Source organism: Schistocerca piceifrons, chromosome 2 (assembly GCF_021461385.2).
Source record: "Schistocerca piceifrons isolate TAMUIC-IGC-003096 chromosome 2, iqSchPice1.1, whole genome shotgun sequence".
Classification (NCBI taxonomy): domain Eukaryota; kingdom Metazoa; phylum Arthropoda; class Insecta; order Orthoptera; family Acrididae; genus Schistocerca; species Schistocerca piceifrons.
This window is the reverse complement of record NC_060139.1, coordinates 40,304,390-40,327,129: the sequence shown is the minus strand read 5'-3', so window position 1 is coordinate 40,327,129 and position 22,740 is coordinate 40,304,390. Positions and strand designations below refer to the sequence as shown.

General features: G+C 49.3%; 18 non-coding genes across 18 annotated transcripts; 9 read left to right on the top strand and 9 right to left on the bottom strand.

Annotated features, from left to right (window-relative positions):
• Positions 1-213: 213 nt before the first annotated feature.
• On the bottom strand, positions 214-285 carry Trnag-ccc. The gene has a single exon. It is a non-coding gene; the product is annotated as a tRNA-Gly (tRNA).
• A 683-nt stretch (positions 286-968) lies between these two features.
• On the top strand, positions 969-1,052 carry Trnal-uaa. The gene has a single exon. It is a non-coding gene; the product is annotated as a tRNA-Leu (tRNA).
• A 1,116-nt stretch (positions 1,053-2,168) lies between these two features.
• Positions 2,169-2,240, bottom strand: Trnag-ccc. The gene has a single exon. It is a non-coding gene; the product is annotated as a tRNA-Gly (tRNA).
• A 683-nt stretch (positions 2,241-2,923) lies between these two features.
• On the top strand, positions 2,924-3,007 carry Trnal-uaa. Its single transcript has one exon. It is a non-coding gene; the product is annotated as a tRNA-Leu (tRNA).
• Positions 3,008-4,123: 1,116 nt separating this feature from the next.
• Trnag-ccc lies at positions 4,124-4,195 on the bottom strand. Its single transcript has one exon. It is a non-coding gene; the product is annotated as a tRNA-Gly (tRNA).
• A 683-nt stretch (positions 4,196-4,878) lies between these two features.
• Positions 4,879-4,962, top strand: Trnal-uaa. The gene has a single exon. It is a non-coding gene; the product is annotated as a tRNA-Leu (tRNA).
• A 1,116-nt stretch (positions 4,963-6,078) lies between these two features.
• Positions 6,079-6,150, bottom strand: Trnag-ccc. Its single transcript has one exon. It is a non-coding gene; the product is annotated as a tRNA-Gly (tRNA).
• Positions 6,151-6,833: 683 nt separating this feature from the next.
• Trnal-uaa lies at positions 6,834-6,917 on the top strand. The gene has a single exon. It is a non-coding gene; the product is annotated as a tRNA-Leu (tRNA).
• Positions 6,918-8,043: 1,126 nt separating this feature from the next.
• Positions 8,044-8,115, bottom strand: Trnag-ccc. The gene has a single exon. It is a non-coding gene; the product is annotated as a tRNA-Gly (tRNA).
• Positions 8,116-8,798: 683 nt separating this feature from the next.
• On the top strand, positions 8,799-8,882 carry Trnal-uaa. The gene has a single exon. It is a non-coding gene; the product is annotated as a tRNA-Leu (tRNA).
• A 1,116-nt stretch (positions 8,883-9,998) lies between these two features.
• Positions 9,999-10,070, bottom strand: Trnag-ccc. Its single transcript has one exon. It is a non-coding gene; the product is annotated as a tRNA-Gly (tRNA).
• Positions 10,071-10,753: 683 nt separating this feature from the next.
• Positions 10,754-10,837, top strand: Trnal-uaa. The gene has a single exon. It is a non-coding gene; the product is annotated as a tRNA-Leu (tRNA).
• A 1,118-nt stretch (positions 10,838-11,955) lies between these two features.
• On the bottom strand, positions 11,956-12,027 carry Trnag-ccc. The gene has a single exon. It is a non-coding gene; the product is annotated as a tRNA-Gly (tRNA).
• Positions 12,028-12,710: 683 nt separating this feature from the next.
• Trnal-uaa lies at positions 12,711-12,794 on the top strand. Its single transcript has one exon. It is a non-coding gene; the product is annotated as a tRNA-Leu (tRNA).
• Positions 12,795-13,910: 1,116 nt separating this feature from the next.
• Trnag-ccc lies at positions 13,911-13,982 on the bottom strand. Its single transcript has one exon. It is a non-coding gene; the product is annotated as a tRNA-Gly (tRNA).
• Positions 13,983-14,665: 683 nt separating this feature from the next.
• Trnal-uaa lies at positions 14,666-14,749 on the top strand. Its single transcript has one exon. It is a non-coding gene; the product is annotated as a tRNA-Leu (tRNA).
• Positions 14,750-15,866: 1,117 nt separating this feature from the next.
• On the bottom strand, positions 15,867-15,938 carry Trnag-ccc. The gene has a single exon. It is a non-coding gene; the product is annotated as a tRNA-Gly (tRNA).
• Positions 15,939-16,621: 683 nt separating this feature from the next.
• Trnal-uaa lies at positions 16,622-16,705 on the top strand. The gene has a single exon. It is a non-coding gene; the product is annotated as a tRNA-Leu (tRNA).
• Positions 16,706-22,740: the final 6,035 nt, after the last annotated feature.

The following is a 22,740-nucleotide window of genomic DNA, read 5'->3' as shown; positions in this document are numbered from 1 at the left end:
ATGCCCATTTCCAAGCGTCAGCTTTCGCGTCAGCCGAGCAAAGTCGACACATGGAGACACACGATGCTGAGAAACGAAAGCCGCAGACTAGCGCCCTGGCAGCACGGACTGAGACGAGGGGCGAAGGAAAACTATTCGTACCGCGACAGTTCACAGTTTCGAAGATCGCGTTTCGTTACGTGGAATACCCGTAGAAGAAAAAAGTACCTTTTGTGCGGTGGCCGGGAATCGAACCCGGATCAACTGCTTGGGAAGCAACCATGCTGACCGTTACACCACCACCACGTTGTGCTGCGTCCCACCCACGACTTGATGTGTCGGCTACCCTCCTGCCATCAGAGGCCGAAGGCGGCGGCGCTGTAGGCGCTCAACGCCAGGGCGGAGGTGAGCACATCTGAACGCAGTGCGTAGGTGCTGCTAGGGCGATGTAGCGTAGCTAGAAGCAGAACTGACAGCCGTTGAAAAACTGCCCTTTAATTTACAGCAGGGCGATAAAACAAATATCTAATGTGACGTACTTACTGATGATCCAGAGACGATTCAGCATGTGTGTGCCAATCCAGAAGTAGAAAGCGCCTAAGTATCACAATATTAAGTTGGTTAGTTTGATGCTCGCCTGGAGCCTATCATTAGCTTCCCCTGAGGGCGAAATGCACAGCGTAGCCGTTGCTAGGGAACGGCCTCTTCTGTCGTTTTTTGTTTTCTCTGCGTCAGTGTGAATATTGATAACTACAGTTCTGCTCGTTCCACTCAAGACAGATGGCGACGGAAAACAATGGTGTAAGGCACCATGTTTAAGCTGTGGTTCCCGAAAGTGAGGGTGGGGTGCAACCTCACATCTGACAACTCGTTTTAAATACTCTAAAACCAACGTATTTCCTTCACACAAGAAAAAAACACGCTAATTTCGCAGTCAGGCTCTGGAGATATACCGAGAAACGACGGTGGAAGAGATTTGGCGCCCACGCGTCAGATTGGCCGAGCGGTCTAAGGCGCCAGATTTAAGCTCTGGTTCCCGAAGGGGAGCGTGGGTTCGAACCCCACATCTGACAATGCATTTTAAATATTCCAAAACTACCAATTTCGTACATGCGGAAAAACAAGTAAATTACGCGGGAACAGGTTCCACAGATACTACGAGAAACGGCAGTGACTATGGTGCTTGCCTTGCAAGTCTGATTGTCTGGCGGCCTGAAAGAATGGAAAGCTGTTAGGAGACATGGCTTTCAGCCACGAGGCCCGGAATCGATTCCCGGTAGCCGAACATTCTTTTGTTTGCTGAGTCTTGGTTATTCTCACGGCATTTACGATATCTTTGGGTTGTGGTTTTTGGGGTCCAAGCATCAGGCGAGCAAACGTGAACGAAAGCAGATATGTGCGTAAATGAGTGTCAGGGCAGTAATAAAGGTGGATGAGACGGTGGATCGGGTATTGGACTGCAGACGTGCCACATTGCGTAGCTCGATAGCTGAGTAAGTTAGAGCGTCGTGCTGTGAACACAAAGGCCACGTATTCGACCGCACCAAGTGCCATTTCATTTTTCTCCCCTAAAAGACAATGCTTCCTCCAGCGACACACTGCCAGGTAAATAACAAGCGATCTTCACAAGAAGTAAGGTGTCTACACGTTGCGCGATACTGTCGCCAACGGCCACACCGCGCGTAGTGCAGCGGTTCTCGTCTGTTCACCGGCGTTAGGAATCGTTGGCCGTGGTTAGTACATGGATGCGTGCTCGGCTGGGAACTCGACGTGCTGTTGCCTTCTTTCATTTTGCATTTTTCCTTCGGCTTCGTTGTTGCTTAGCAATAATTATGCGGTCCCGCACGCTGACGCCACTCTTGCCTCTCGGTACACTAAGGGGCGAATCTGTGGCCACAATAAAATGAAAGGTTCTGTCGTGTGTTTGTCGTTTTTTGGTCTCTCCCAGTCGTTTGTCGCGCCTGCCCTCTACATATATGCCCATTTCCAAGCGTCAGCTTTCGCGTCAGCCGAGCAAAGTCGACACATGGAGACACACGATGCTGAGAAACGAAAGCCGCAGACTAGCGCCCTGGCAGCACGGACTGAGACGAGGGGCGAAGGAAAACTATTCGTACCGCGACAGTTCACAGTTTCGAAGATCGCGTTTCGTTACGTGGAATACCCGTAGAAGAAAAAAGTACGTTTTGTGCGGTGGCCGGGAATCGAACCCGGATCAACTGCTTGGGAAGCAACCATGCTGACCGTTACACCACCACCGCGTTGTGCTGCGTCCCACCCACGCCTTGATGTGTCGGCTACCCTCCTGCCATCAGAGGCCGAAGGCGACGGCGCTGTAGGCGCTCAACGCCAGGGCGGAGGTGAGCACATCTGAACGCAGTGCGTAGGTGCTGCTAGGGCGATGTAGCGTAGCTAGAAGCAGAACTGACAGCCGTTGAAAAACTGCCCTTTAATTTACAGCAGGGCGATAAAACAAATATCTAATGTGACGTACTTACTGATGATCCAGAGACGATTCAGCATGTGTGTGCCAATCCAGAAGTAGAAAGCGCCTAAGTATCACAATATTAAGTTGGTTAGTTTGATGCTCGCCTGGAGCCTATCATTAGCTTCCCCTGAGGGCGAAATGCACAGCGTAGCCGTTGCTAGGGAACGGCCTCTTCTGTCGTTTTTTGTTTTCTCTGCGTCAGTGTGAATATTGATAACTACAGTTCTGCTCGTTCCACTCAAGACAGATGGCGACGGAAAACAATGGTGTAAGGCACCATGTTTAAGCTGTGGTTCCCGAAAGTGAGGGTGGGGTGCAACCTCACATCTGACAACTCGTTTTAAATACTCTAAAACCAACGTATTTCCTTCACACAAGAAAAAAACACGCTAATTTCGCAGTCAGGCTCTGGAGATATACCGAGAAACGACGGTGGAAGAGATTTGGCGCCCACGCGTCAGATTGGCCGAGCGGTCTAAGGCGCCAGATTTAAGCTCTGGTTCCCGAAGGGGAGCGTGGGTTCGAACCCCACATCTGACAATGCATTTTAAATATTCCAAAACTACCAATTTCGTACATGCGGGAAAACAAGTAAATTACGCGGGAACAGGTTCCACAGATACTACGAGAAACGGCAGTGACTATGGTGCTTGCCTTGCAAGTCTGATTGTCTGGCGGCCTGAAAGAATGGAAAGCTGTTAGGAGACATGGCTTTCAGCCACGAGGCCCGGAATCGATTCCCGGTAGCCGAACATTCTTTTGTTTGCTGAGTCTTGGTTATTCTCACGGCATTTACGATATCTTTGGGTTGTGGTTTTTGGGGTCCAAGCATCAGGCGAGCAAACGTGAACGAAAGCAGATATGTGCGTAAATGAGTGTCAGGGCAGTAATAAAGGTGGATGAGACGGTGGATCGGGTATTGGACTGCAGACGTGCCACATTGCGTAGCTCGATAGCTGAGTAAGTTAGAGCGTCGTGCTGTGAACACAAAGGCCACGTATTCGACCGCACCAAGTGCCATTTCATTTTTCTCCCCTAAAAGACAATGCTTCCTCCAGCGACACACTGCCAGGTAAATGACAAGCGATCTTCACAAGAAGTAAGGTGTCTACACGTTGCGCGATACTGTCGCCAACGGCCACACCGCGCGTAGTGCAGCGGTTCTCGTCTGTTCACCGGCGTTAGGAATCGTTGGCCGTGGTTAGTACATGGATGCGTGCTCGGCTGGGAACTCGACGTGCTGTTGCCTTCTTTCATTTTGCATTTTTCCTTCGGCTTCGTTGTTGCTTAGCAATAATTATGCGGTCCCGCACGCTGACGCCACTCTTGCCTCTCGGTACACTAAGGGGCGAATCTGTGGCCACAATAAAATGAAAGGTTCTGTCGTGTGTTTGTCGTTTTTTGGTCTCTCCCAGTCGTTTGTCGCGCCTGCCCTCTACATATATGCCCATTTCCAAGCGTCAGCTTTCGCGTCAGCCGAGCAAAGTCGACACATGGAGACACACGATGCTGAGAAACGAAAGCCGCAGACTAGCGCCCTGGCAGCACGGACTGAGACGAGGGGCGAAGGAAAACTATTCGTACCGCGACAGTTCACAGTTTCGAAGATCGCGTTTCGTTACGTGGAATACCCGTAGAAGAAAAAAGTACCTTTTGTGCGGTGGCCGGGAATCGAACCCGGATCAACTGCTTGGGAAGCAACCATGCTGACCGTTACACCACCACCGCGTTGTGCTGCGTCCCACCCACGCCTTGATGTGTCGGCTACCCTCCTGCCATCAGAGGCCGAAGGCGACGGCGCTGTAGGCGCTCAACGCCAGGGCGGAGGTGAGCACATCTGAACGCAGTGCGTAGGTGCTGCTAGGGCGATGTAGCGTAGCTAGAAGCAGAACTGACAGCCGTTGAAAAACTGCCCTTTAATTTACAGCAGGGCGATAAAACAAATATCTAATGTGACGTACTTACTGATGATCCAGAGACGATTCAGCATGTGTGTGCCAATCCAGAAGTAGAAAGCGCCTAAGTATCACAATATTAAGTTGGTTAGTTTGATGCTCGCCTGGAGCCTATCATTAGCTTCCCCTGAGGGCGAAATGCACAGCGTAGCCGTTGCTAGGGAACGGCCTCTTCTGTCGTTTTTTGTTTTCTCTGCGTCAGTGTGAATATTGATAACTACAGTTCTGCTCGTTCCACTCAAGACAGATGGCGACGGAAAACAATGGTGTAAGGCACCATGTTTAAGCTGTGGTTCCCGAAAGTGAGGGTGGGGTGCAACCTCACATCTGACAACTCGTTTTAAATACTCTAAAACCAACGTATTTCCTTCACACAAGAAAAAAACACGCTAATTTCGCAGTCAGGCTCTGGAGATATACCGAGAAACGACGGTGGAAGAGATTTGGCGCCCACGCGTCAGATTGGCCGAGCGGTCTAAGGCGCCAGATTTAAGCTCTGGTTCCCGAAGGGGAGCGTGGGTTCGAACCCCACATCTGACAATGCATTTTAAATATTCCAAAACTACCAATTTCGTACATGCGGGAAAACAAGTAAATTACGCGGGAACAGGTTCCACAGATACTACGAGAAACGGCAGTGACTATGGTGCTTGCCTTGCAAGTCTGATTGTCTGGCGGCCTGAAAGAATGGAAAGCTGTTAGGAGACATGGCTTTCAGCCACGAGGCCCGGAATCGATTCCCGGTAGCCGAACATTCTTTTGTTTGCTGAGTCTTGGTTATTCTCACGGCATTTACGATATCTTTGGGTTGTGGTTTTTGGGGTCCAAGCATCAGGCGAGCAAACGTGAACGAAAGCAGATATGTGCGTAAATGAGTGTCAGGGCAGTAATAAAGGTGGATGAGACGGTGGATCGGGTATTGGACTGCAGACGTGCCACATTGCGTAGCTCGATAGCTGAGTAAGTTAGAGCGTCGTGCTGTGAACACAAAGGCCACGTATTCGACCGCACCAAGTGCCATTTCATTTTTCTCCCCTAAAAGACAATGCTTCCTCCAGCGACACACTGCCAGGTAAATGACAAGCGATCTTCACAAGAAGTAAGGTGTCTACACGTTGCGCGATACTGTCGCCAACGGCCACACCGCGCGTAGTGCAGCGGTTCTCGTCTGTTCACCGGCGTTAGGAATCGTTGGCCGTGGTTAGTACATGGATGCGTGCTCGGCTGGGAACTCGACGTGCTGTTGCCTTCTTTCATTTTGCATTTTTCCTTCGGCTTCGTTGTTGCTTAGCAATAATTATGCGGTCCCGCACGCTGACGCCACTCTTGCCTCTCGGTACACTAAGGGGCGAATCTGTGGCCACAATAAAATGAAAGGTTCTGTCGTGTGTTTGTCGTTTTTTGGTCTCTCCCAGTCGTTTGTCGCGCCTGCCCTCTACATATATGCCCATTTCCAAGCGTCAGCTTTCGCGTCAGCCGAGCAAAGTCGACACATGGAGACACACGATGCTGAGAAACGAAAGCCGCAGACTAGCGCCCTGGCAGCACGGACTGAGACGAGGGGCGAAGGAAAACTATTCGTACCGCGACAGTTCACAGTTTCGAAGATCGCGTTTCGTTACGTGGAATACCCGTAGAAGAAAAAAGTACCTTTTGTGCGGTGGCCGGGAATCGAACCCGGATCAACTGCTTGGGAAGCAACCATGCTGACCGTTACACCACCACCGCGTTGTGCTGCGTCCCACCCACGCCTTGATGTGTCGGCTACCCTCCTGCCATCAGAGGCCGAAGGCGACGGCGCTGTAGGCGCTCAACGCCAGGGCGGAGGTGAGCACATCTGAACGCAGTGCGTAGGTGCTGCTAGGGCGATGTAGCGTAGCTAGAAGCAGAACTGACAGCCGTTGAAAAACTGCCCTTTAATTTACAGCAGGGCGATAAAACAAATATCTAATGTGACGTACTTACTGATGATCCAGAGACGATTCAGCATGTGTGTGCCAATCCAGAAGTAGAAAGCGCCTAAGTATCACAATATTAAGTTGGTTAGTTTGATGCTCGCCTGGAGCCTATCATTAGCTTCCCCTGAGGGCGAAATGCACAGCGTAGCCGTTGCTAGGGAACGGCCTCTTCTGTCGTTTTTTGTTTTCTCTGCGTCAGTGTGAATATTGATAACTACAGTTCTGCTCGTTCCACTCAAGACAGATGGCGACGGAAAACAATGGTGTAAGGCACCATGTTTAAGCTGTGGTTCCCGAAAGTGAGGGTGGGGTGCAACCTCACATCTGACAACTCGTTTTAAATACTCTAAAACCAACGTATTTCCTTCACACAAGAAAAAAACACGCTAATTTCGCAGTCAGGCTCTGGAGATATACCGAGAAACGACGGTGGAAGAGATTTGGCGCCCACGCGTCAGATTGGCCGAGCGGTCTAAGGCGCCAGATTTAAGCTCTGGTTCCCGAAGGGGAGCGTGGGTTCGAACCCCACATCTGACAATGCATTTTAAATATTCCAAAACTACCAATTTCGTACATGCGGGAAAACAAGTAAATTACGCGGGAACAGGTTCCACAGATACTACGAGAAACGGCAGTGACTATGGTGCTTGCCTTGCAAGTCTGATTGTCTGGCGGCCTGAAAGAATGGAAAGCTGTTAGGAGACATGGCTTTCAGCCACGAGGCCCGGAATCGATTCCCGGTAGCCGAACATTCTTTTGTTTGCTGAGTCTTGGTTATTCTCACGGCATTTACGATATCTTTGGGTTGTGGTTTTTGGGGTCCAAGCATCAGGCGAGCAAACGTGAACGAAAGCAGATATGTGCGTAAATGAGTGTCAGGGCAGTAATAAAGGTGGATGAGACGGTGGATCGGGTATTGGACTGCAGACGTGCCACATTGCGTAGCTCGATAGCTGAGTAAGTTAGAGCGTCGTGCTGTGAACACAAAGGCCACGTATTCGACCGCACCAAGTGCCATTTCATTTTTCTCCCCTAAAAGACAATGCTTCCTCCAGCGACACACTGGCAGGTAAATAACAAGCGATCTTCACAAGAAGTAAGGTGTCTACACGTTGCGCGATACTGTCGCCAACGGCCACACCGCGCGTAGTGCAGCGGTTCTCGTCTGTTCGCCGGCGTTAGGAATCGTTGGCCGTGGTTAGTACATGGATGCGTGCTCGGCTGGGAACTCGACGTGCTGTTGCCTTCTTTCATTTTGCATTTTTCCTTCGGCTTCGTTGTTGCTTAGCAATAATTATGCGGTCCCGCACGCTGACGCCACTCTTGCCTCTCGGTACACTAAGGGGCGAATCTGTGGCCACAATAAAATGAAAGGTTCTGTCGTGTGTTTGTCGTTTTTTGGTCTCTCCCAGTCGTTTGTCGCGCCTGCCCTCTACATATATGCCCATTTCCAAGCGTCAGCTTTCGCGTCAGCCGAGCAAAGTCGAGACAAGTCGACACATGGAGACACACGATGCTGAGAAACGAAAGCCGCAGACTAGCGCCCTGGCAGCACGGACTGAGACGAGGGGCGAAGGAAAACTATTCGTACCGCGACAGTTCACAGTTTCGAAGATCGCGTTTCGTTACGTGGAATACCCGTAGAAGAAATAAGTACCTTTTGTGCGGTGGCCGGGAATCGAACCCGGATCAACTGCTTGGGAAGCAACCATGCTGACCGTTACACCACCACCGCGTTGTGCTGCGTCCCACCCACGCCTTGATGTGTCGGCTACCCTCCTGCCATCAGAGGCCGAAGGCGACGGCGCTGTAGGCGCTCAACGCCAGGGCGGAGGTGAGCACATCTGAACGCAGTGCGTAGGTGCTGCTAGGGCGATGTAGCGTAGCTAGAAGCAGAACTGACAGCCGTTGAAAAACTGCCCTTTAATTTACAGCAGGGCGATAAAACAAATATCTAATGTGACGTACTTACTGATGATCCAGAGACGATTCAGCATGTGTGTGCCAATCCAGAAGTAGAAAGCGCCTAAGTATCACAATATTAAGTTGGTTAGTTTGATGCTCGCCTGGAGCCTATCATTAGCTTCCCCTGAGGGCGAAATGCACAGCGTAGCCGTTGCTAGGGAACGGCCTCTTCTGTCGTTTTTTGTTTTCTCTGCGTCAGTGTGAATATTGATAACTACAGTTCTGCTCGTTCCACTCAAGACAGATGGCGACGGAAAACAATGGTGTAAGGCACCATGTTTAAGCTGTGGTTCCCGAAAGTGAGGGTGGGGTGCAACCTCACATCTGACAACTCGTTTTAAATACTCTAAAACCAACGTATTTCCTTCACACAAGAAAAAAACACGCTAATTTCGCAGTCAGGCTCTGGAGATATACCGAGAAACGACGGTGGAAGAGATTTGGCGCCCACGCGTCAGATTGGCCGAGCGGTCTAAGGCGCCAGATTTAAGCTCTGGTTCCCGAAGGGGAGCGTGGGTTCGAACCCCACATCTGAAAATGCATTTTAAATATTCCAAAACTACCAATTTCGTACATGCGGGAAAACAAGTAAATTACGCGGGAACAGGTTCCACAGATACTACGAGAAACGGCAGTGACTATGGTGCTTGCCTTGCAAGTCTGATTGTCTGGCGGCCTGAAAGAATGGAAAGCTGTTAGGAGACATGGCTTTCAGCCACGAGGCCCGGAATCGATTCCCGGTAGCCGAACATTCTTTTGTTTGCTGAGTCTTGGTTATTCTCACGGCATTTACGATATCTTTGGGTTGTGGTTTTTGGGGTCCAAGCATCAGGCGAGCAAACGTGAACGAAAGCAGATATGTGCGTAAATGAGTGTCAGGGCAGTAATAAAGGTGGATGAGACGGTGGATCGGGTATTGGACTGCAGACGTGCCACATTGCGTAGCTCGATAGCTGAGTAAGTTAGAGCGTCGTGCTGTGAACACAAAGGCCACGTATTCGACCGCACCAAGTGCCATTTCATTTTTCTCCCCTAAAAGACAATGCTTCCTCCAGCGACACACTGCCAGGTAAATGACAAGCGATCTTCACAAGAAGTAAGGTGTCTACACGTTGCGCGATACTGTCGCCAACGGCCACACCGCGCGTAGTGCAGCGGTTCTCGTCTGTTCACCGGCGTTAGGAATCGTTGGCCGTGGTTAGTACATGGATGCGTGCTCGGCTGGGAACTCGACGTGCTGTTGCCTTCTTTCATTTTGCATTTTTCCTTCGGCTTCGTTGTTGCTTAGCAATAATTATGCGGTCCCGCACGCTGACGCCACTCTTGCCTCTCGGTACACTAAGGGGCGAATCTGTGGCCACAATAAAATGAAAGGTTCTGTCGTGTGTTTGTCGTTTTTTGGTCTCTCCCAGTCGTTTGTCGCGCCTGCCCTCTACATATATGCCCATTTCCAAGCGTCAGCTTTCGCGTCAGCCGAGCAAAGTCGACACATGGAGACACACGATGCTGAGAAACGAAAGCCGCAGACTAGCGCCCTGGCAGCACGGACTGAGACGAGGGGCGAAGGAAAACTATTCGTACCGCGACAGTTCACAGTTTCGAAGATCGCGTTTCGTTACGTGGAATACCCGTAGAAGAAAAAAGTACCTTTTGTGCGGTGGCCGGGAATCGAACCCGGATCAACTGCTTGGGAAGCAACCATGCTGACCGTTACACCACCACCGCGTTGTGCTGCGTCCCACCCACGCCTTGATGTGTCGGCTACCCTCCTGCCATCAGAGGCCGAAGGCGACGGCGCTGTAGGCGCTCAACGCCAGGGCGGAGGTGAGCACATCTGAACGCAGTGCGTAGGTGCTGCTAGGGCGATGTAGCGTAGCTAGAAGCAGAACTGACAGCCGTTGAAAAACTGCCCTTTAATTTACAGCAGGGCGATAAAACAAATATCTAATGTGACGTACTTACTGATGATCCAGAGACGATTCAGCATGTGTGTGCCAATCCAGAAGTAGAAAGCGCCTAAGTATCACAATATTAAGTTGGTTAGTTTGATGCTCGCCTGGAGCCTATCATTAGCTTCCCCTGAGGGCGAAATGCACAGCGTAGCCGTTGCTAGGGAACGGCCTCTTCTGTCGTTTTTTGTTTTCTCTGCGTCAGTGTGAATATTGATAACTACAGTTCTGCTCGTTCCACTCAAGACAGATGGCGACGGAAAACAATGGTGTAAGGCACCATGTTTAAGCTGTGGTTCCCGAAAGTGAGGGTGGGGTGCAACCTCACATCTGACAACTCGTTTTAAATACTCTAAAACCAACGTATTTCCTTCACACAAGAAAAAAACACGCTAATTTCGCAGTCAGGCTCTGGAGATATACCGAGAAACGACGGTGGAAGAGATTTGGCGCCCACGCGTCAGATTGGCCGAGCGGTCTAAGGCGCCAGATTTAAGCTCTGGTTCCCGAAGGGGAGCGTGGGTTCGAACCCCACATCTGACAATGCATTTTAAATATTCCAAAACTACCAATTTCGTACATGCGGGAAAACAAGTAAATTACGCGGGAACAGGTTCCACAGATACTACGAGAAACGGCAGTGACTATGGTGCTTGCCTTGCAAGTCTGATTGTCTGGCGGCCTGAAAGAATGGAAAGCTGTTAGGAGACATGGCTTTCAGCCACGAGGCCCGGAATCGATTCCCGGTAGCCGAACATTCTTTTGTTTGCTGAGTCTTGGTTATTCTCACGGCATTTACGATATCTTTGGGTTGTGGTTTTTGGGGTCCAAGCATCAGGCGAGCAAACGTGAACGAAAGCAGATATGTGCGTAAATGAGTGTCAGGGCAGTAATAAAGGTGGATGAGACGGTGGATCGGGTATTGGACTGCAGACGTGCCACATTGCGTAGCTCGATAGCTGAGTAAGTTAGAGCGTCGTGCTGTGAACACAAAGGCCACGTATTCGACCGCACCAAGTGCCATTTCATTTTTCTCCCCTAAAAGACAATGCTTCCTCCAGCGACACACTGCCAGGTAAATAACAAGCGATCTTCACAAGAAGTAAGGTGTCTACACGTTGCGCGATACTGTCGCCAACGGCCACACCGCGCGTAGTGCAGCGGTTCTCGTCTGTTCACCGGCGTTAGGAATCGTTGGCCGTGGTTAGTACATGGATGCGTGCTCGGCTGGGAACTCGACGTGCTGTTGCCTTCTTTCATTTTGCATTTTTCCTTCGGCTTCGTTGTTGCTTAGCAATAATTATGCGGTCCCGCACGCTGACGCCACTCTTGCCTCTCGGTACACTAAGGGGCGAATCTGTGGCCACAATAAAATGAAAGGTTCTGTCGTGTGTTTGTCGTTTTTTGGTCTCTCCCAGTCGTTTGTCGCGCCTGCCCTCTACATATATGCCCATTTCCAAGCGTCAGCTTTCGCGTCAGCCGAGCAAAGTCGACACATGGAGACACACGATGCTGAGAAACGAAAGCCGCAGACTAGCGCCCTGGCAGCACGGACTGAGACGAGGGGCGAAGGAAAACTATTCGTACCGCGACAGTTCACAGTTTCGAAGATCGCGTTTCGTTACGTGGAATACCCGTAGAAGAAAAAAAGTACCTTTTTGTGCGGTGGCCGGGAATCGAACCCAGATCAACTGCTTGGGAAGCAACCATGCTGACCGTTACACCACCACCGCGTTGTGCTGCGTCCCACCCACGCCTTGATGTGTCGGCTACCCTCCTGCCATCAGAGGCCGAAGGCGACGGCGCTGTAGGCGCTCAACGCCAGGGCGGAGGTGAGCACATCTGAACGCAGTGCGTAGGTGCTGCTAGGGCGATGTAGCGTAGCTAGAAGCAGAACTGACAGCCGTTGAAAAACTGCCCTTTAATTTACAGCAGGGCGATAAAACAAATATCTAATGTGACGTACTTACTGATGATCCAGAGACGATTCAGCATGTGTGTGCCAATCCAGAAGTAGAAAGCGCCTAAGTATCACAATATTAAGTTGGTTAGTTTGATGCTCGCCTGGAGCCTATCATTAGCTTCCCCTGAGGGCGAAATGCACAGCGTAGCCGTTGCTAGGTAACGGCCTCTTCTGTCGTTTTTTGTTTTCTCTGCGTCAGTGTGAATATTGATAACTACAGTTCTGCTCGTTCCACTCAAGACAGATGGCGACGGAAAACAATGGTGTAAGGCACCATGTTTAAGCTGTGGTTCCCGAAAGTGAGGGTGGGGTGCAACCTCACATCTGACAACTCGTTTTAAATACTCTAAAACCAACGTATTTCCTTCACACAAGAAAAAAACACGCTAATTTCGCAGTCAGGCTCTGGAGATATACCGAGAAACGACGGTGGAAGAGATTTGGCGCCCACACGTCAGATTGGCCGAGCGGTCTAAGGCGCCAGATTTAAGCTCTGGTTCCCGAAGGGGAGCGTGGGTTCGAACCCCACATCTGAAAATGCATTTTAAATATTCCAAAACTACCAATTTCGTACATGCGGGAAAACAAGTAAATTACGCGGGAACAGGTTCCACAGATACTACGAGAAACGGCAGTGACTATGGTGCTTGCCTTGCAAGTCTGATTGTCTGGCGGCCTGAAAGAATGGAAAGCTGTTAGGAGACATGGCTTTCAGCCACGAGGCCCGGAATCGATTCCCGGTAGCCGAACATTCTTTTGTTTGCTGAGTCTTGGTTATTCTCACGGCATTTACGATATCTTTGGGTTGTGGTTTTTGGGGTCCAAGCATCAGGCGAGCAAACGTGAACGAAAGCAGATATGTGCGTAAATGAGTGTCAGGGCAGTAATAAAGGTGGATGAGACGGTGGATCGGGTATTGGACTGCAGACGTGCCACATTGCGTAGCTCGATAGCTGAGTAAGTTAGAGCGTCGTGCTGTGAACACAAAGGCCACGTATTCGACCGCACCAAGTGCCATTTCATTTTTCTCCCCTAAAAGACAATGCTTCCTCCAGCGACACACTGCCAGGTAAATAACAAGCGATCTTCACAAGAAGTAAGGTGTCTACACGTTGCGCGATACTGTCGCCAACGGCCACACCGCGCGTAGTGCAGCGGTTCTCGTCTGTTCACCGGCGTTAGGAATCGTTGGCCGTGGTTAGTACATGGATGCGTGCTCGGCTGGGAACTCGACGTGCTGTTGCCTTCTTTCATTTTGCATTTTTCCTTCGGCTTCGTTGTTGCTTAGCAATAATTATGCGGTCCCGCACGCTGACGCCACTCTTGCCTCTCGGTACACTAAGGGGCGAATCTGTGGCCACAATAAAATGAAAGGTTCTGTCGTGTGTTTGTCGTTTTTTGGTCTCTCCCAGTCGTTTGTCGCGCCTGCCCTCTACATATATGCCCATTTCCAAGCGTCAGCTTTCGCGTCAGCCGAGCAAAGTCGACACATGGAGACACACGATGCTGAGAAACGAAAGCCGTAGACTAGCGCCCTGGCAGCACGGACTGAGACGAGGGGCGAAGGAAAACTATTCGTACCGCGACAGTTCACAGTTTCGAAGATCGCGTTTCGTTACGTGGAATACCCGTAGAAGAAAAAAGTACCTTTTGTGCGGTGGCCGGGAATCGAACCCGTATCAACTGCTTGGGAAGCAACCATGCTGACCGTTACACCACCACCGCGTTGTGCTGCGTCCCACCCACGCCTTGATGTGTCGGCTACCCTCCTGCCATCAGAGGCCGAAGGCGACGGCGCTGTAGGCGCTCAACGCCAGGGCGGAGGTGAGCACATCTGAACGCAGTGCGTAGGTGCTGCTAGGGCGATGTAGCGTAGCTAGAAGCAGAACTGACAGCCGTTGAAAAACTGCCCTTTAATTTACAGCAGGGCGATAAAACAAATATCTAATGTGACGTACTTACTGATGATCCAGAGACGATTCAGCATGTGTGTGCCAATCCAGAAGTAGAAAGCGCCTAAGTATCACAATATTAAGTTGGTTAGTTTGATGCTCGCCTGGAGCCTATCATTAGCTTCCCCTGAGGGCGAAATGCACAGCGTAGCCGTTGCTAGGGAACGGCCTCTTCTGTCGTTTTTTGTTTTCTCTGCGTCAGTGTGAATATTGATAACTACAGTTCTGCTCGTTCCACTCAAGACAGATGGCGACGGAAAACAATGGTGTAAGGCACCATGTTTAAGCTGTGGTTCCCGAAAGTGAGGGTGGGGTGCAACCTCACATCTGACAACTCGTTTTAAATACTCTAAAACCAACGTATTTCCTTCACACAAGAAAAAAACACGCTAATTTCGCAGTCAGGCTCTGGAGATATACCGAGAAACGACGGTGGAAGAGATTTGGCGCCCACGCGTCAGATTGGCCGAGCGGTCTAAGGCGCCAGATTTAAGCTCTGGTTCCCGAAGGGGAGCGTGGGTTCGAACCCCACATCTGAAAATGCATTTTAAATATTCCAAAACTACCAATTTCGTACATGCGGGAAAACAAGTAAATTACGCGGGAACAGGTTCCACAGATACTACGAGAAACGGCAGTGACTATGGTGCTTGCCTTGCAAGTCTGATTGTCTGGCGGCCTGAAAGAATGGAAAGCTGTTAGGAGACATGGCTTTCAGCCACGAGGCCCGGAATCGATTCCCGGTAGCCGAACATTCTTTTGTTTGCTGAGTCTTGGTTATTCTCACGGCATTTACGATATCTTTGGGTTGTGGTTTTTGGGGTCCAAGCATCAGGCGAGCAAACGTGAACGAAAGCAGATATGTGCGTAAATGAGTGTCAGGGCAGTAATAAAGGTGGATGAGACGGTGGATCGGGTATTGGACTGCAGACGTGCCACATTGCGTAGCTCGATAGCTGAGTAAGTTAGAGCGTCGTGCTGTGAACACAAAGGCCACGTATTCGACCGCACCAAGTGCCATTTCATTTTTCTCCCCTAAAAGACAATGCTTCCTCCAGCGACACACTGCCAGGTAAATAACAAGCGATCTTCACAAGAAGTAAGGTGTCTACACGTTGCGCGATACTGTCGCCAACGGCCACACCGCGCGTAGTGCAGCGGTTCTCGTCTGTTCACCGGCGTTAGGAATCGTTGGCCGTGGTTAGTACATGGATGCGTGCTCGGCTGGGAACTCGACGTGCTGTTGCCTTCTTTCATTTTGCATTTTTCCTTCGGCTTCGTTGTTGCTTAGCAATAATTATGCGGTCCCGCACGCTGACGCCACTCTTGCCTCTCGGTACACTAAGGGGCGAATCTGTGGCCACAATAAAATGAAAGGTTCTGTCGTGTGTTTGTCGTTTTTTGGTCTCTCCCAGTCGTTTGTCGCGCCTGCCCTCTACATATATGCCCATTTCCAAGCGTCAGCTTTCGCGTCAGCCGAGCAAAGTCGACACATGGAGACACACGATGCTGAGAAACGAAAGCCGCAGACTAGCGCCCTGGCAGCACGGACTGAGACGAGGGGCGAAGGAAAACTATTCGTACCGCGACAGTTCACAGTTTCGAAGATCGCGTTTCGTTACGTGGAATACCCGTAGAAGAAAAAAAGTACCTTTTGTGCGGTGGCCGGGAATCGAACCCGGATCAACTGCTTGGGAAGCAACCATGCTGACCGTTACACCACCACCGCGTTGTGCTGCGTCCCACCCACGCCTTGATGTGTCGGCTACCCTCCTGCCATCAGAGGCCGAAGGCGACGGCGCTGTAGGCGCTCAACGCCAGGGCGGAGGTGAGCACATCTGAACGCAGTGCGTAGGTGCTGCTAGGGCGATGTAGCGTAGCTAGAAGCAGAACTGACAGCCGTTGAAAAACTGCCCTTTAATTTACAGCAGGGCGATAAAACAAATATCTAATGTGACGTACTTACTGATGATCCAGAGACGATTCAGCATGTGTGTGCCAATCCAGAAGTAGAAAGCGCCTAAGTATCACAATATTAAGTTGGTTAGTTTGATGCTCGCCTGGAGCCTATCATTAGCTTCCCCTGAGGGCGAAATGCACAGCGTAGCCGTTGCTAGGGAACGGCCTCTTCTGTCGTTTTTTGTTTTCTCTGCGTCAGTGTGAATATTGATAACTACAGTTCTGCTCGTTCCACTCAAGACAGATGGCGACGGAAAACAATGGTGTAAGGCACCATGTTTAAGCTGTGGTTCCCGAAAGTGAGGGTGGGGTGCAACCTCACATCTGACAACTCGTTTTAAATACTCTAAAACCAACGTATTTCCTTCACACAAGAAAAAAACACGCTAATTTCGCAGTCAGGCTCTGGAGATATACCGAGAAACGACGGTGGAAGAGATTTGGCGCCCACGCGTCAGATTGGCCGAGCGGTCTAAGGCGCCAGATTTAAGCTCTGGTTCCCGAAGGGGAGCGTGGGTTCGAACCCCACATCTGACAATGCATTTTAAATATTCCAAAACTACCAATTTCGTACATGCGGGAAAACAAGTAAATTACGCGGGAACAGGTTCCACAGATACTACGAGAAACGGCAGTGACTATGGTGCTTGCCTTGCAAGTCTGATTGTCTGGCGGCCTGAAAGAATGGAAAGCTGTTAGGAGACATGGCTTTCAGCCACGAGGCCCGGAATCGATTCCCGGTAGCCGAACATTCTTTTGTTTGCTGAGTCTTGGTTATTCTCACGGCATTTACGATATCTTTGGGTTGTGGTTTTTGGGGTCCAAGCATCAGGCGAGCAAACGTGAACGAAAGCAGATATGTGCGTAAATGAGTGTCAGGGCAGTAATAAAGGTGGATGAGACGGTGGATCGGGTATTGGACTGCAGACGTGCCACATTGCGTAGCTCGATAGCTGACAGTTCCGCTTGAGACGCGACAGCGATCGGACGTGCTGTGTATTCGATCCGCCGTTTCCCTCGGGTTGTGACTATTTACTTTCTGTGTGTGACGTTTCTTTGTCTTCTTTTCTTCGTTGTTTCGTCGACTTAGTGTTTGTGTTGTGTCTTGTGTTGCCTAGCGGCTTTTGCCGCGTTAATTAAGTGTTATGGCTTCCCGGTTGTTTCCGCGGAAGTGTACTCTCAGTTTTCAGTTTAACAAGGCCACCAGGAATGTTCAACCAACTTCGTTGGAAATTCACGAATGGATTGTGGATACGATTGGCATTACATCGGACCAGGTACATACGGCGTATTTTGACACAGAACTTTACTGCTTTTTTGTGAAATTGTTGAACCCGGTTTTGCTAGATAAGATTTTACTTAAACATGGTGAGCAAGTGTCGTTCCGTCATAGAGATGGTTCTGTTAGCAGTGTTACTGTTTCAAATGCGGAAATTACGTATACCACAGTTCGGGTTTATAATTTACCCCCTGAAGTTGAAAACAGTTTTCTCAAGGAAGCTTTGCTTGGTTATGGTACCGTTCGATCAATTCGACATGAACGTTGGTCTGCACAACATAAGCTACAATGTTATAATGGTATCAGATCGGTTGAAATGCATATTAAGTCGAATATACCGTCCCATCTGGTTGTATGTGGTTATCGTGTTCATCTTACTTATGAGGGGCAAGTTGGTACGTGTTTTCTATGTAATGAAAATGGTCATGTTCGTGCTAATTGCCCTAAGCGGGTGTTTGTGCTTAAAAATGGGCTAGCACAACGCCGCAAATTAACGGTTGCCGATCTTGTGCCAGCAGCTTCCTCCCCTGTCTCGTGTCAGCCTCCTGCAGTAGATTGTTCACAACGGGTGACACCTTCCTCTGATGCAGGTTTTCCCCCGTTACCCACTCGCCCAGATGTATCGGCTGCTTCTACACCGATCCCGTCTGTTTCCAATAACAAACGCCGTCGTGCTAGTGATACCGGTAGCACTGATGACGAAGCTGCTGTTTCGCAGCCGGTTAGCGAATCTGACGAGAGGATTCCGGAATCTCCCTTGCTTGTTTTGGATTCTGTTCCCACTGTGTCTCCTGCTTTGCCTGATGACGTCAAACCTGGTGCCACGCTGTCGGCGCAAGAGCCCCAACATTCGGTCGAGGTGGTGTTGACATCCCTCCCGACACAGGCATCACAACATGTTGACGACACTTCGGTGCAGACAGCTGTTTGTCGGAAAATCGCTTCTAGAACTGCGCGCTCCGCTTCAGCGGATTCCAAACCTATCTCTCCACCTCCTACACTTCCAATACCTACACCTTCTGATGCCGGTGCCGATGTTCCTGATGCAGTTTTCCCCTTGCTTGCTCCTTCTTCAGATTCCTCTCGCCCTGCTAATCCTTCGGATGCCTTGGTTGACGTGCCTGATCTCGAACCCCCCACTCCACCTGCTCTTGACTCTGGTGTGCATCAGATACGCCGTCGGGTGAAAGTGCCCCCCAATCTTCACGCGGTGCGGAAAAAACACAAGCATGCAAAGGATGACTCTGATTCCGTTGATTCCGGGCAATCACCCTCTGCCATGTCTGATGTTGATGATCTGGATGTAGTTGCTTCTAATGTGGTGTAATTAGGGTTCATTTTCCCTTTTTTGGTTGATGTTGCAGGCGTACACGTTTATTACCTTAAATATAAATAGCATTCAATCTGCTCTGAAGTTAGCGTCTCTGCAGCAGTTCATTTATGACTCTGCAGCTGATGTTGTTTTCCTGCAGGAAGTCTCCGTTGCACACCTGTTTGTTCCTGGCTTTCGCACTATTATAAATTTTGCGCCTGAGTTTTCCACAGGTACTGCCTTACTAATTCGTGACGGTATCCCCGTTACCGGAATTGAGCTCTTAGACTCGGGAAGGGGTATTGGTTGTCGGTTATTTGACACAACCTTGGTTAATATTTACGCCCCCTCTGGTTCCAGCAAACGGCAGGAAAGGTCTCGTTTTTATAAAGAGGATCTGATTTATCTTTTACGCAAAAATCCTGCGACTTTGTTATTGGGGGGTGATTTTAATTGTGTATTACAAGCTAAGGACCAATCCCCTCATTTTAATTATTGTTTCGAGCTACATTCTCTTGTACGTCAACTACGACTACGCGATGCGTGGGAGGTTAAACACCCCACTTTAGTTAAATTTACATTTTTTACTGCCACGTCAAGTAGTCGCCTGGACCGATTGTATATTTCTGATCCCCTTAGTGTTTCTGTTTTAAATGTAGATGTAATTCCAGCCAGTTTTACGGATCATTGTGCCCTTGCGGTTATAATTAATTTGGAACGTCAGCCTCTTAAACTTTATCGGCCACTGTGGAAATTAAATGTCTCCTTGCTCGATGACCCTGACATCGAACCTCTAATACAGACGGCGTGGGACATGTGTTTACGTTCTCTGCGATACTATCCGTCTAAGCTTCACTGGTGGATCCACTGTGCGAAGCCAAAACTACGTCGCACTTTAATGTCCTACAGTTATAATAGAGCGCGAGATCTGAAACTGACTTTTGAGTATTATTATTCGGTGCTTCGCGAACTTTATGATACTTCTCGAATGACATGTGCCCACCTTTCTGAGGTTCGGAAAATTAAAGCCAAGCTCCTTAGTATTAAACGGCTTCAGATGGAAGGATTGAAGATTAAATCTAAGCCGCCGTCCACCTTAGCACATGAAATGACTTCCATGTATCATCTGTTTCGTCACCACAAGAACCGTCGACGTGTATTGATTGACGGCCTTATGGCAGCTGATGGTCGCCGGCTTACCTTACAGAATCAAATAACCCATGAACTTACCTGCTACTATGAGACCTTATATGCTGTGGCTGATTCTGATCCGCTTGATGTTGACGAGATTTCAACTGCTATCCCATCAGTTTTAACAGAGGACCATAATATGGAATTTTTAGCTCCTTTTACTGCAGAGGAAATTTCAGCTTTCATTGCTTGTTCACCATCTCACAAATCTCCTGGTCCGGATGGCCATCCTAAGGAGTTTTTTGTTCGCTTTTGGACTATTATAGGGCCGGTTTTTACGGATATAGTAAATGAAATTTTGAATGGTGGCACAATTCCAGCCGATTTCAAGAGAGGTACGGTTGTCCTGATACCGAAATCTGCTGGTTTGAAGACAGCTAGTGACTTTCGTCCTTTAACCCTTTTAAATTTTGATTATAAGACGGCTGCTAGGGCTGTTAATGCACGTCTATCCCTCTTGCTTACACCTGTGATAACTCCTTGTCAAAGCTGCTTTCCGGGGCGCTCCATCTTGACGCCTCTGGCGGGGTATCGTGATATTGTGTCGATTGTCGCTGTCACCAATATTTCCTGTGCGCTTTTATTTGTTGATTTTAGTAAGGCTTTTGATCGTGTGTCCCATTCGTTTTTAGAGCTTCTGCTGCGCCGACTCGGTTTTAATGAAAAGGCGCTGCTGGTTCTTAAGAATATGACGACTGGCATTTCTGCTAAGATTGACATTAATGGACAGCTGACGAAGGTCATTGATATTCAACGTGGCGTCCCGCAAGGTAGCCCTTTATCCATGACCCTTTATGCTCTCTCCCTTCAACCACTCCTCACACGTCTCAACTCGACACTTCGTGGTCTTACGATCTCTGGGGTTACCCAGACAGCAACAGCTTATGCTGATGATTTGGTTGTTTTGCTTCGTTCCTCCGCAGAAGTGCCGCCGTTGAAAATGGAACTGGATAAATTTTCTGCGGCCTCAGGTTCTCGTATCAACCCCCGTAAAAGCAAACTCCTGAATTTGCGGGGCTTTGAACATGTGGTTGTTCCGTGGGTTACGGCTGTTGAACATCATACACATTTAGGTATCTATCTTGAACGGTGTCCTCTTCGTATGGCTGCGAAAAATTGGCAAGTGGCCATTTCCAAGCTTCAAGGTGTTTTATTCGAACACTCATGGCGTTCGATACCGATACTGCAAAAAAAGCATGTATTAGACACTTATGTTTTATGTAAAGTATATTACGTTGCTCAGTTGTTTCCGCTTCCCAGAATGCAGGGTGTAAAAATGGTCCAGTTTATTAACAGATATATTTGGCGGGGGCACATTTTTAAATTACGTTGTGATGTTCTTACGAAGCCGCGACTTGAGGGCGGCTTGTCGTTCACCGATGTCCGTGTCAAGGCTGCTGCCCTTTATGTTAAGCGCACCCTCCATCTTTTATTTTCTGAGTCCCCGACTGTTACTTCGCGATTATTCCATGTCGTTCGTCCTGCGAGCTTGTCACCGCCTATTAACGTAGGGCCTCTAAATGCGAAGCTACGGCATGTTCGGGACTTCTACATTGAGATTAGTTATCTGGATCTCCACTTACAACGTAGTCCTGTTTTTACTACGCGAACACTGCTTGACAAATGGCACAGGTCTTCTTCTTCCATCCCGATTGTTTTACAATATCCCCGTTTTCATTGGCGTCACATATGGACGAATATCAGCTTACCCGTTCATTCCGCAGCTGTTGCCTCCCTATGGTATAAGGTAGTTAATCAGCTGATTCCTACGAACGAACGACTTCATCGTATAGGTTTAAGTGTCACTCCGCTTTGTCAAACGTGTGGTTGTATTGATACACTCCCACACCGATTTACCTGCGCTGACCGTCTTCGCATGTGGTACTGGCTGCGCCGACAATTGGCGTTACTCACCAGAAGCTCGGAATCAGCTTTTACAACTGATATTCTCTGCTGGCCGGACACGGTTTTTTATCCCCGGACAAAGAACAACACCATTATGTGGCTTCTTGGCCGTTACATTTTTGCAGTGGTTGATGGTGATGGTATCTCCGATTTTATTTCGTTTACTGGTTACATGCTTCATGAGTACTGGACGCAACAATCTTTCCCACATCTTAAGAGGGACTTTGCGAATATGCTCAGTATTGTTTTCGAAAAGCAGGGGATTGGTTAAGTTTCCACTTCTATTGCTCGCTCCTGCGCCAGTTGCATTAATGGCGCCGGTATAGGGGGATACTGATCTCACTTCATGATAGGGGAGACATTCACGCTAGCTCTTAGTTACTTTGCCTTCCTGCCAAGCTTTCACCTGTTTAGTTAGACAACGCATAAATAAGCCCCGTGTCCACATATCAGTATCATGCGACTCCGAACCAAAGACAATTACTACGTACTGGTGCCACTGTGCTTCAGTGCAGGGAGGAGGAGACGTCATGGCCAGGCCTCGGGATTCGACCCCTGCCCAACGCGCCTCCACCGAGCTGCACTGGGTCATTAAAATGGTTTAACACAAAGACAAAAAAAATGGATAAAAAAAAAAAAAAAAAAAAAAAAAAAGTAAGTTAGAGCGTCGTGCTGTGAACACAAAGGCCACGTATTCGACCGCACCAAGTGCCATTTCATTTTTCTCCCCTAAAAGACAATGCTTCCTCCAGCGACACACTGCCAGGTAAATAACAAGCGATCTTCACAAGAAGTAAGGTGTCTACACGTTGCGCGATACTGTCGCCAACGGCCACACCGCGCGTAGTGCAGCGGTTCTCGTCTGTTCACCGGCGTTAGGAATCG